Raw genomic sequence first — 12917 nt, forward strand, 5'->3', positions numbered from 1 at the left:
AGTCTACATTCTTAGAGATTTCAAAATACAATGCAAAAGTTAAACCTACAAACCGGCTTCGTGAAAGAAGAACTAAACAAAAAGGCTGATTCAAAAAGAAAGCAAACAAAGCTCAAGCAGACGTACTTTTGAATGCTTTAAGCGCCCTTTGAGGTTATGTTTGCGTGAGGTTATGTTTGTAAAGTTCAGCAACGCCAAGTTAAACAGAAACCCGAGCAGCCTTTTCATAAGTATTTAATAATACATCTTTTAATAAACTTATTCAGATTTTAAATTCATTTATACAGTTTGTATAGTTACAATAGCTGATAGCAAGTCATGTCGTACTCATAAATATAAATTATGTCAGTTACATGTAATCTAATTTTATCTGCTAGATTTTATCTGCATTTGGAATTTTAAAATGTTTAACAGAATTTTAAAATCCTTATACCATAGAATGACTTAATATTGGTTTTAATGAGCTTGTTATTTGGACGAGTAGTGCAGCAGATATTTCTAAAACTTTATTTACTGAATTATTCAGTATCCACGTTCCATTCCCTCTTGCAACTTATAAAATGAAATGAAAAGAGATTAGGTACATTTACAGTGCATATGGCACCAAGCATCCCAATTATTCGTGAAAACCACCTACATCCCCACTCCTCCCATCACGTATTGGTAGGGCGAATAGTAATACACTTCCTCATGTGTGATGGGGGAAGGGGCAAGAGCTTTGTCGTCATACGAAGCCATAACAGAACAGTTTCAAAAACAAACATGGAATATAAATCTACAAAAAATTAATGTGTATCAAAATTCTATATTATTATCCTAGAGTAATAAAAGATATCTTAGAAGTAGTGAGGAAGGAAAATATCATCACAAAGAGGATAGCGTCAGGTTATCAAAACCCTGGCAGCATATGATTTGGAACCCATATTAGTAGCTTATTTATCTGATTGACTCGCAACTGAAGTTTCTGCTAATCGATATAACGGTCCGCCTCTTTCACTCACAAGCGTGTGCATCACTACCAGTGTTTTTCTAATATCCGTTAACTACATATTAGAATTAATTAATTAATTAATTGCTCTCTACTACAAGGTGGAAATAATTTCACTAACAGACAGGTTTAAACTCTATCAAGGTGTCGCCTTTGTAATAAATCAGAGGAAACTGAGGATATAGTGTGCGTTAATGAGGAGAAGGAAACATAACCGCTGTTAATGTAAAGTAGATGAGCTCTACAATCAAGGGAGAAATTCTGTTTTCGTCATTACAAGGGAGAAAAATGGTGTAATTAGTATAATATTGGGCTAAGCCATTTTAGGATTGTTAATTGCTTAAAAATGAAACGATTCTCTTCGCAGAACGAATTCCTGACACGATTTTAGTAAATTATGGGACATAATTATATATAGTTAATATGTTGCGGTTGAGAGATCCATTCTAAAGGTCTACTTTATTGGAGAGATCTAAAATTATTGAATACTAGCGCATACACACCCGCGGCTTCGTTTAGAATTTATCCGGAACATTCCATGTACTTTACTCAGTCATAAGGTATCATAAACGAACAATTTTCCATCAGATTTTATGCAGAATATTTTTAAGTCTAGATAAAGAAATTAAATTAAACTCCGTACTGTTCACTTGTGAAACGCAGATCTCTAATATTGTTTCCATTTCATTACATAACTTACATAACCGCTCTAGGCATCATATTCTCTAAACAGACAGCACCCTTACTTTAACGTTACATGTTTCCCAAATACCTTAAATCATTTCAACTAGTTGGAAAAGTGTCCTAATCCTCGTCTCCAGCAGTAGTGTAATACTCTTGCCCTTAATGTCATATGAGTATCTCTAGATCGAACCCCACATCATATTCTATGATTTAAAATTATGCCGTCTTTAGCATAAGAGTAATAATTTTTAAATCTCAAATGAAAATTAACCTTACCGGTGATGGAATCTGATGGAGGGAGCTGCAGCTAGAATTGATTAAAATGTAGAATTTTCACCATACGAGCTACACTGCCAAAGCCAAAAGTTCTCTCTTATAGTAACTAATAATATATATTCGCCTGTACAGGTGAGTTGAAGGGGCTGTGATGTATCATAGTTTACTGAAACTTAACCAATTTTACCATCTGCGACAACTAAGGATTCCTTATCACAGGTTTGTTTACAATTGCTATATTTTAATGCTATTTTCAAATTATTTTCTTCCTTGCTTATTTCCAAGGTTTTTCTTATTTGCCTTAGATAATGATATAAAATATTTACATCTAAATTTCATTTATCGTATGACATTGCATGTTTGGTTTTGTAAACGTGTTTTTTGCTATAGGCTATTTCAAGAATCCCTGATGTTTGTATGCCTTATATGTTTACTAACTCCTTAAACATGTTTTATCAATGTGGAATGTCACAACTACAAGGAATTTTGTAGTCTCAAAGCGTCAAAATTGGAATTGTGTCCTTAACTTGTCTCATGCAATGTCTCAGCCGGCCTCAATACAGTTTGTATGTTATATATTTTCAATGTCCTAACTATTTAATGAGATAAAAGAAAATCACTCAAAGGTTGTGGGTGAATTGAGTACAGTCTTGTAAGAATTAACCCATAGTAGATAGTTTTCGTGGATGGATAGGTGGATATTTAAATTTCTGCTAAAATTTGTCCATACATATAAATAATTATTTCTTTAAGAGTATAAAATATAAATTACATAGATATAACTACTAGTTATACTAAAAAAAATTTACGAAATCTTAAAGACAACTCTAACTAAAACATTACCCTTCTATTACTAGGCGGTTTCATCCTTCATGTAAAACACAGGGACTAATGCGTAAAATCATTTTAATAAAGCACTACAGGCATATAAACTAAAATGTTAGATGTAATCGCGCATATGTGTGACAGATTGTAATGGACGATATTCTCACTAATGTTACTGCAGTAACTACTACCAGTGTTCCGTTAACTACTACAGTATGGGTGATCACTTTGGTTAGATAGCTTTTGTAAACCATGTTGCATTAACCCTCATGCTACACACTGAAGTGTTATGATCAGGACCATAGATAACTAACAGTTTACCATTTTTAGATGTTGTAATAATTCGAAACCAGGAAAACTTTTAATTTGATATTTACAGGAAACCGACACACATGAATAGATTTATTTTCAATGAATCTAGCCACCCGCCTCAATAAATAAGAGCTAGTTTTAATTCGATGATTTACAGACATTTAAATACACCAGTATGCATAGACAACTGCAACAACAAATTAACTACGTAATAGATATTTTTTTAACTGTTACACTACCCAACTTATTGGCAATATTTTTCACAAATCAATCAAAACAAAATTAAGAAAATATAAAACATCACCCCTTAAAGACAACAAAACGGAATTCATTTTTACAATATACTACACTATTTCAAACCAATTGAAAACAATTTTAAAAACCAAATCTTTAAAAAACACTTACAAAACAAACAATCACAAATATTAGGAAATCCCACAGACAAAAATTAATTGCAACAACTGTAAGAAATTATACATTGGCCAAAGAGAAAGGAACAGACACGATTCATAGAACACTATAAACATATAAAATATAGAAGAATTGAAAAATTTACTTTTGCGACAAATTGTATTGAATCTGGACATATCATATCTACGATTTCCGGAATAAGTGTCCAAGTCAACACACTTGAATGACGCTTGGGTGACATTTTAAAAACCAATAATTCTCAAAAACTTGTCAGTAATGCGCAGCAATTCATAAGAAAATTAAATTTTAATTGCATTTAAATATTTTACCCTGGCTAAACATATTTCTAACTTCTTGACCATGTGATATTTTGTACTTATGGTTTATAAAAATGTAAATATTTATTCATTTTTAAAGTTGCCTGACGATGGAATCCTCGATTCTGAAAGCCTCGCAAAAATAAAATTAATGTTGAAAAATGAGTTGTAATTCACTAGTGGTATTAATTTAAACTTCATTATTACTTTGGTCTCTTTTCTGTGAAAGCATTGATATCTAAGTGTAAAGCTCTGTAATTTTTTTAGATAAAGCGTACCCTTCGTTCAGCAAGTTATGTCAATTATTCCAGAATCAGTAATTTAATATACCAATATTTATTTGATATTAAAATAAAATATGCAATCTGACGCGCAACTTTTTAAACAGGATTTTAATATATTAAATAAACAATTTATGACTTTACCGTGTAAAAAGTAACGAAATCGATGAAGAGTAATTAATCATTCATAAAATAGTAAAAGGTAATCTTTTCCTGAAATAATGAGATTTAAACCGTAACTTGTACTTGACCTAGCACTACTATGAGGTGCTCATTACTATTGCTCCATTGGTAAGTTCAATTAAATCACGTACCCCTTTGTGTACAATAAATTAGTGTTAAGATTATCTGTACAAAATTTAGATCGGTTTAGTGTTCGTTATTTTAATGAAAGGTGTAACAGTTTGAATTTGATGAGAAATTACTAAATACTCTTAATAATTTTGTGATCACAAACCTCACATATTAATATTTAATCAGTTGAAATGTGTTAGGCAGTTGGTCTGTCTGAAATTGAATGTTTCTTATAAAATCATGTATTGTAATTGAAAAATATATTAACGGTGTATATTGCTGTAAAATGTATGTTTTGTACTTGCTGCTATTTGTATTCTTCAAATGTTTATTTTTCACGATATAGGATATGAATTGGGTAATAGGACTGACACCATAATCTACATTTTTGTTTTACAAAATACTCTTTATCACTCAATTTCAATGCAACGTTCCACCAGAGAAAATGTCTGCAATAATAGCTTTAAAGTTTCCTTTTACATAAAAATTAGTGCAATAACTAATCATTCTAATTAGCTATCTTCTTAATATTGTTTTTATTATTTCCTTTGTCTCATTTAAATCGTTGCATAATTCTATAAATTCCGCTTGATTATTCCCGTCATCAGTAGAATTCAATGTTGATATATTTTTATCTTAAGGGTTGGTTTTTCTAATTATGTTGCGATTTGTTTACTACTGTAGGAGACTGTAATGAACAAAGAGACTCTAGTCATTCGTTAAAGTCCCCTGAACTCTAGAACCCGAATTGTCTAATATCATGACATGCAACAAGACAGATATAGATCCAGTGATACAAAAGTAAGCTTCAAGCAGAATTTGGCTTTCTCTCCATACAAAATAAAATAGTGAGAAATTATTATATTCAAGCAAAATATGTGTTTTCATATTTTTTTGGAATGTTTTTAATTTTCTGTAAAATTGGCTTCAATGAAGCTAGGCAACCAACGGTCAGAAGGTAGTTAATAATAATTTATTTGTATTGCATTACTTTATCTTTAAAGAATTAAATAACTAATAAGCATATATTTAAATTTAATTATTTCCAAAAATATTTCTCTACGTATTTTAAACGCCATGTGTAAATATAATGTCTCCAAATCCAAATTTCTCTTAAATTATTTTATTTAAAAATATTTTATTGAAGATTTAGTACAGCTGACAACAGTACTTCCATGTTTCGAGTACGAGAGGACAGGTATTTATTACTGTACATTGTTTTATAAAATAAAATTTAAAATCTTCTATTTGATTTGATAATTTAAATCAGTTATCTTTCAAATTATGTCATCCGATTGCCTAATGAATCACAAACAAATTGACACACGCCGAACACACACACAAGAAACTCAGCACAGGAAGCGACCCCAGCAGTTAAGCGCTTAGTCTGTTGCCAGTCCTGTGTTAGAAACCGCTCGCTGCGATATTGTGATACGATAACAGAATGCAGCTATTGTGATACAAGTGTGTACTAAAATCCAAATCCAATACTTCTTATCTAGAATATTATGTGAAATTAAGAACTATTAAATAAGTTATCAAAAAGAAACAAACTATAGAATATTAAAAAGTTACCTTAATGTGAAAATGTTGCCTTTTATGTAAATCGATTCTATCAAAATTTTAAACTATAATCATACTATGAAAAATTATTAATATAATAATAAAAACAAGGAATGTAAAGAAGACAGGGCACAACAATGGAGAATTGTTAACAGTTCATCCGGTGGCAACGCAATTAACAAAGTTGATAAGGTAACATTATAGAACGAAACGATTCTTCAGAATCACATATTGCAGCGTAGGATATGAATAAATATTTGGCCAATGTACAGCCTGACGTAGGAATGGCACATTACGCATACAATTGAGACAATTAAACGTTTTGAGCTTCTTTGTCGGCGTCTTTTTTGGATCTCTTCAGACGAATACGACTCCAGGTTACTGGATTCCAGTCTGCGAAAGCTTCAGATTCCAGACGTTGTACTAAGAGAAAGGTGAACTGGAGGTAAACTCGAGATGCATATTGAATTAACCCTTTCCACCATACCTACTGTATGTGTTTACAACTAAGTGTTACTTTATGTGTTTAATGGCTAATTCGTTTTACAAGGACTCGATAGATCTAGAGTTTTAAATTTGAGTGTTTCATATTTAATATAGCCCCATGGTATCTAAATATCATTTACCCATTCATAAGAAATATTTTGAACTAAATACTCTGGATAACAAACTATGTTTACAGTAATAAACGTTGTAAAAATACAACCGTATGTTTTATGTTTTTTTTTTTTTCAATTGGACGCGTTGTTTTCAACTTAATACCCTATTCAAACTGGAAAATATAAACAAAATACTTATCGCCCAAGAACTAAGGAGTTTTCAAACTCTGAAATAAACACAAGCCCATTAAACAAAATTGCTGTATTGATTTGTTGGGAAGAGGAGTTCTCTAAGGTTCTTTCAATAAAGAAAGCCGATTCAATTAAAAGTTGATACCAAATGACATAACTGAAGTCGCCTCGCCGCTTACTGTAGCCCTTTCAAATTGTATTTCAAGCTCTCTTGGAACATTTTTGCAGCTGTGTTTCTTAGCAAAGCTCCTCACCCTCTTGGTTATACTAGCATTCAGTTTTATTTTTTATCGTATTGCAATCAAATATTGTTCTAGTTTTTCGAAGTAAACTTAATCTTGATTAAAACAGATAAGCGTAGTAAAATTTATTATTGGTATTTAAAATGGTATACTATATGGTATGTATACAAGGTACAGTATTATGATAATAGTAAAAATTCAATTAAAATATTAATTTTAAACTGGGTTTTGTAACAAATTTCCTGTTTACAAGTAAACCGACTTGCCATCCAGTTGGCACCACCGCAATCCATGAACTCCTTTAGACGTCTACTTGCCGCTGTAAAAGCTGTGGGTACTTCCAGAGATATATCGTTGTAGTCAGAACACCGCAAGTTTAATCACTGCTATTTCGGAAATTTGTGGCGACGACTAGGTCGATTACGTCTAAATGCCATCCAATAAAACTTGATAACATGCCACCCGTCTAGGCGCCACCCACCACCCACTTGTGGTTGATGAGGTGGCGAATGTAATGCATCATAAGGCAACAAAATAATTAGTACTTTATTTACGAAATTTCTTTACGCTCCATTGATTAAACTTCCTATTAGATAGAGGTTTTAATTGTTAGGAAAAAACTATCATACGAATAAAAACATCATCTTTACTATGAAAAAGTTCACTAAACCAACTTATAATTTGTACTTACTAAGTTTTAGTTTAGTTTTACTAAGTACTTACATAGTTCATACATTTACAATTATAGTGTTCTTTATCATGTTTAGTTTACAACATTTATTAACAATAATTTTGCTTTTGAATAATGTCAACGTTATGTATTATCGTTAATGGCGACTTACCTCAACACTTCAACCGCCATCTCAGAGGCTAGCCACGAGAGCACATCAAATGAATCTGGTTGTAAAATATTGACAGCTAAAAACTCGAGAAGAGAATAAAATTGGTCATTTTCTAACTAGATAACGTCCTCACTGGTTCACATACTAAAGTGAATCACCGCCAAAATGAAACTACTAATAAGCTGAATGACAAATTTGCCGTATATCATTGCTACATAAAGATTAAGTGAAAGCCTTGAGACGGTGAACACAGTTAATTCTAACGGACGTAACACAGATGCAAATGAGTTTAAACTCGGCAGCTGTGAAATATCTCCTTGACTGAGCCCAAAAGGAACCGCTTTATAAACAATTTCCTTACAGTTGAAGAAATTAGATCGTTGTTATTTTTAACTTGTAAAGCTATTTAGTACGATTAGTCTCTCTTTTGATAAGCATCTTTGATTTTTACATCAATTTATATAAATTACTGTGAATTTAAAAAGATCCGATGTAATTGCTAAAGCGTAATTAAAAACATTTCCTTCTTGTTCTCATTTCTATTCCAGTGGGGCGGAACCCAATATTCGGATGCATTCTATATTCACAAAAGGCAAATCCAGAGAGAAATATTAATTAATTCGGATTTTATAAATAAAATAAGAGTTTTAGATCAAATCAAATCAAATCATTTTATATTTTGCCAGAACATTACAAAAAAATGTATAGCAATAGTCCATTTTTCTATAATTTGGACCAATCACTCCACATTGAAACCAGTCAAACATACAGAAATTCAGTCGCCCCACATTCACTCATGCCAATTTTCCCATTTTCCAACGCTGGTTGTCAGTGTTCCAAATGTGCGGTCACCCAGTCGAATGCCATAAACTCGTCCGCACTATAAAATGCTTGAGACGCTAAAAAGCGTTTTAAACGAGCTTTTAATGCCTTGGGCGTTGGGGCGTTTTTGATTGAATTTGGCAACTTGTTGAGAAAACGAACTCCTGCCTGCGAAGGCAAGTGTTCGTTAACCCCCGTCCTGTGACTTCCAGTTCGGTAGGTATCTCTGCCTCTTGTCCCATACGAATGTATGTCTCGGCCACGTGTCATGGCACATTTAGACATACAAAAAAAGATTGTCTCTAGGATGTAGAGACATGTAGGATGCCATGAGATTCAAGTTTGTCAAGCAATTTCGAGTGGTCAACACAGTCAAATGCCTTAGATAAGTCGAGAAACACACTTAATGTGGAGTCTCGACTCTCTAACCCCTCTACAACCATTTCGACAAGACTCACAACGGCGTCTGTAGTCGATTTCCCCTTCCTGAAACCAAATTGGTGTTCAGAAAGCAGGTTATGGTTGTTTAGAAACTGAAGCATTCTAGTTAAAAAGAGTTTTTCAAAAATTTTGCTCAATGCGGGCAAAATTGAGACAGGCCTATAATTATTGGTTGAGCTGGGATCATCTTTTTTAAAAATTGGAGTTACTTTCGCGATTTTAAGGAGCGAGGGAAAAACTCCTTGTTGAAAAGAATGTGTTTTTTACTTTTTGTATCGTGATCATGTTTTTTTGAAGATATGTGTTTTTTGTTTTTTATTTGTTGTTTTTTTCCTGGCGTTTTTCTTCTTCCTCCTCACTACTGTGAAGCTTGCCGTATCCTCATCGTTTAGGTCTGATAGGGCCATGTATCTGTTTCCTACAGTTATTTGAGGAGCATGAGCAGGTGACGTATGTGGCTGTTTCGCTGTCCCGTCCGGTGGCTGTTCTCCCATACACCCACATTCTTCCCTCTCCCTGAGGCACTTCAGCTCCGCCTCTAAGACTTCAATGGTGGTCCTGAGGCTGGGCACAAGATCTCGGGTCTCGGCACACCGCTGGTCCCCGCAGTTGATCGGCAGGTCACACTGCACGCCGCAGTCAGTCGCGGAGACACGTACAGGTGAGTCAACCCGCGGCGTGGACGCCACGAAAACCTGGTTGGTGTACTGCATGAGTCGTGTATCCGACTCAATAGAATGGTCCAGAACGTGCTTAAACTGTTCTTCGAGCTGCAGTAGACGGTCTTGGAGAACTTTGTTTTCGGCAACCAGGTCGGCTACTTCCGCGGCAGAGGCAGAGTCAAGACAGACAACCGCGATCGAGGCGCCGGTGGACGTCGCGGGTGACGCGGGGAGTTCAGCATCGCTCGAGAGCGCGGGCGTTGCGGCAGACTGTGCCGACGAGGCCACAGGCGTCGAAGCGGAAGCGGGCGTCGCGGGAGATGCGGCAGGCGGGGTAGGTGCAGGCGACAAGGACAGAGTCCTCATAGTAACTTTGATGTAGATACCTAAAATCACTCACTGCCATATCCCAAATGAGTGACATAGTTCAATTGTTTATATTGTATTTGCAGTTATTACTGTACAAAGCCAATTCCAAATCTTAATCAAACGGTTCGATAGTTCTCTCAGACTCCATCCATCTGCCACAAACACTATCTAACACACATTCGTCACTTAGTTTAGCGGCAGCACTTCGAAGCCGCAACTCACTGTTTAGCCGATATAAGCTGCTCACTTGTAAAGCTCATTACCGTTAACTGTAAGATAATATGTTACTCAATCAACATCAGACACTATTTGCTTCTGCAGGGATACTGGAACATGGTTTGTTAAGGATCGGTCAAGAGACAAAATAGTTAATTGAAACTCTAAAATTCGAGAGATATATGGAATTATCGACAGTATACAATTATTTATACGTGTCGGGATGTACAATTCCAGGTACAAGAAATGTTTATATGTAACTATTGATGGCGACTGTGTTTACAGCACTCGTATCCGCCATTGCATCCCATGGGTTGTCTGACAACTATGGTGTAGCATTGGGCAGGTGGCGGAGTTGGCATTCTGCTGGCAAGCATCACAAGCTGCTTTCCTAAAGCCTGTACGATTCTCCTGAGCGTTAGACTGGCCTGTAGAAGAAAACGGAACTAGAAGGGTTAATCGTTGTAAAAGATCGCGTTTTCGCAGAAACACAACTTAGGGCTTAGTATACCTTACTCTAGGTTGTTATTATTATTATGAGATTATTATTAAAAATTATTATGAAATACCAGTCCTAACAGTGATTTACGTTATTTGTATATTTACATACTGTTATATGTATAATCCATGTGTTCCTTCTGAATACAGCAATGCGTGTATTGGAACAATATTAATTAATAAATTAATACTAATTACCCCTCTTTGATTATACGCCATAGCCAATTAACATGACATTACACGGCACATTTACTGATGGCGGAATATATTTAAGAACATACGAAATATCACAACAACAAGACAAGTATTAGTCAATGCCTTTTAGAATAATAGATTTAATTTAATTTACATGTCAGTAAAATATCATGTTTTATTCATCAAATTCTGAAGTCGCGTTTTAATTTCAATATTAATTACTAACTTAAATAATTATTGTAAAAAGTTAATTTCCTAAAAGCATAGTTAGATTGCTAGATTGAGTCTAGACGAATTTATTTACGACACATGTTCATTGGAATTATTTTGATCAATTTTACTTAAGATAAATTTTTTTATCTTTGGCCAAATATGGGTAAAAAGGTCAAAAGGTCACACACACACACACACACACACACACACACACACACACACACACACACACACACACACACACACACACACACACACACACACACACACACACACACACACACACACACACACACACACATCAACATTAACTCCCCACTTTCTCTCACATGAATATTTACACTTCAAAAGAAGACAAACCGCCTTCACCTTCTCACTTAAGGAACAACTTCAGATACCGAGCTAAAGGCAAGTGTGGTTCAGTTGCAGTTTTGTTTTATAAGTAAAAATTGTTTTAATTAACTTCCGAATCGGGTTACATGTAACGACATAATATGAAAGCTTAGTGGTGTTACAATTTTAAAATATACTATAGGAGCAGTTAATTACAACGTCAGTCACAAGCTTCTGGTTTTCACTTACTTTTATGTTGTTTCTTAATTTTTAAGACCTTTTTTATATAGAATTGTTGCCATCATATATCGACAGTTTCATCATTCAATAGTGTATTAATAAAACTAAAAAACACGTCTATAACATTCCTTTTGATAAACAACATTGTAAGCAATTCAGAATATATACATATGATAGTAATAATATAGAGCTTTTCTTTCTTGTTCTCTTAGGACAAGAAGCTTATAACTTGCATCTATTCCTATCAGGACCTTTTGCGCTGTTTCCGGAGTGACAGGATATTCTGGATGGATAAGGCTGGGGGTAGGAGCCACCTCCTTTCGAGACCCATATGAAGAATCTGGGCACTAATGTCAGTCATGTCCCCTCGAAAGAAGGGGAGGCCAGCTCTGAACCCCTCCATCAAAAGCAGGCAGGGGGTGGCATACCCTTGTTGAGGCTAGCAAGAACTTCTGACACTTAGTGAACAAACCCCATCAACTCCAACAGTCATCTCCAGTAAATTAGTTACCCTTGCACCCTAGAATCTCGACACTTGCGGTTAGTGATGTACCGCTCCTGGACATTCCATATGGTTGCCCAAATTTAAGGGACACATCGGTTTTTGCTGTGCCCAGTGGTAGGTTCAACTGGAAGGTATAAACCAGTCAGAAGTGATCCCAGCTCAAGATAAAGCATGTGGCTAAGTTATTAAATCTAACATTCTTAACATTGTGTGGAAATTCAATCTAAATTATTCGAACTAAATTCGGTTTTTAGATGTTCATTATCTTCAAAGTTTTGTTATCCTAATATGTGTCAAATAACCCGCTTACAATGTCATGTTGATTTTACAAGTTACATTACACATTGTACAAAACAAGGTATCGTTTTTGCTTTATTTATTTATTTTATTTCAATGGGCAACTCCAATTTTACATAAAAGCTTACTTATATAGTTGCCTTACTTACATTTTTCAATAATGACGCCTACGGATACACAGCTACAAAATATACGTGTACTATACAAAGGACATACAGTCAGCTGCTGGTTAGAGTTGAAGGAAATTTTAGATAAAAAACATAGTTTTTCCTTAAAAATATCTTGCTAACTTGATTGAAT

This window comes from Homalodisca vitripennis, chromosome 6 (assembly GCF_021130785.1).
Source record: "Homalodisca vitripennis isolate AUS2020 chromosome 6, UT_GWSS_2.1, whole genome shotgun sequence".
Classification (NCBI taxonomy): domain Eukaryota; kingdom Metazoa; phylum Arthropoda; class Insecta; order Hemiptera; family Cicadellidae; genus Homalodisca; species Homalodisca vitripennis.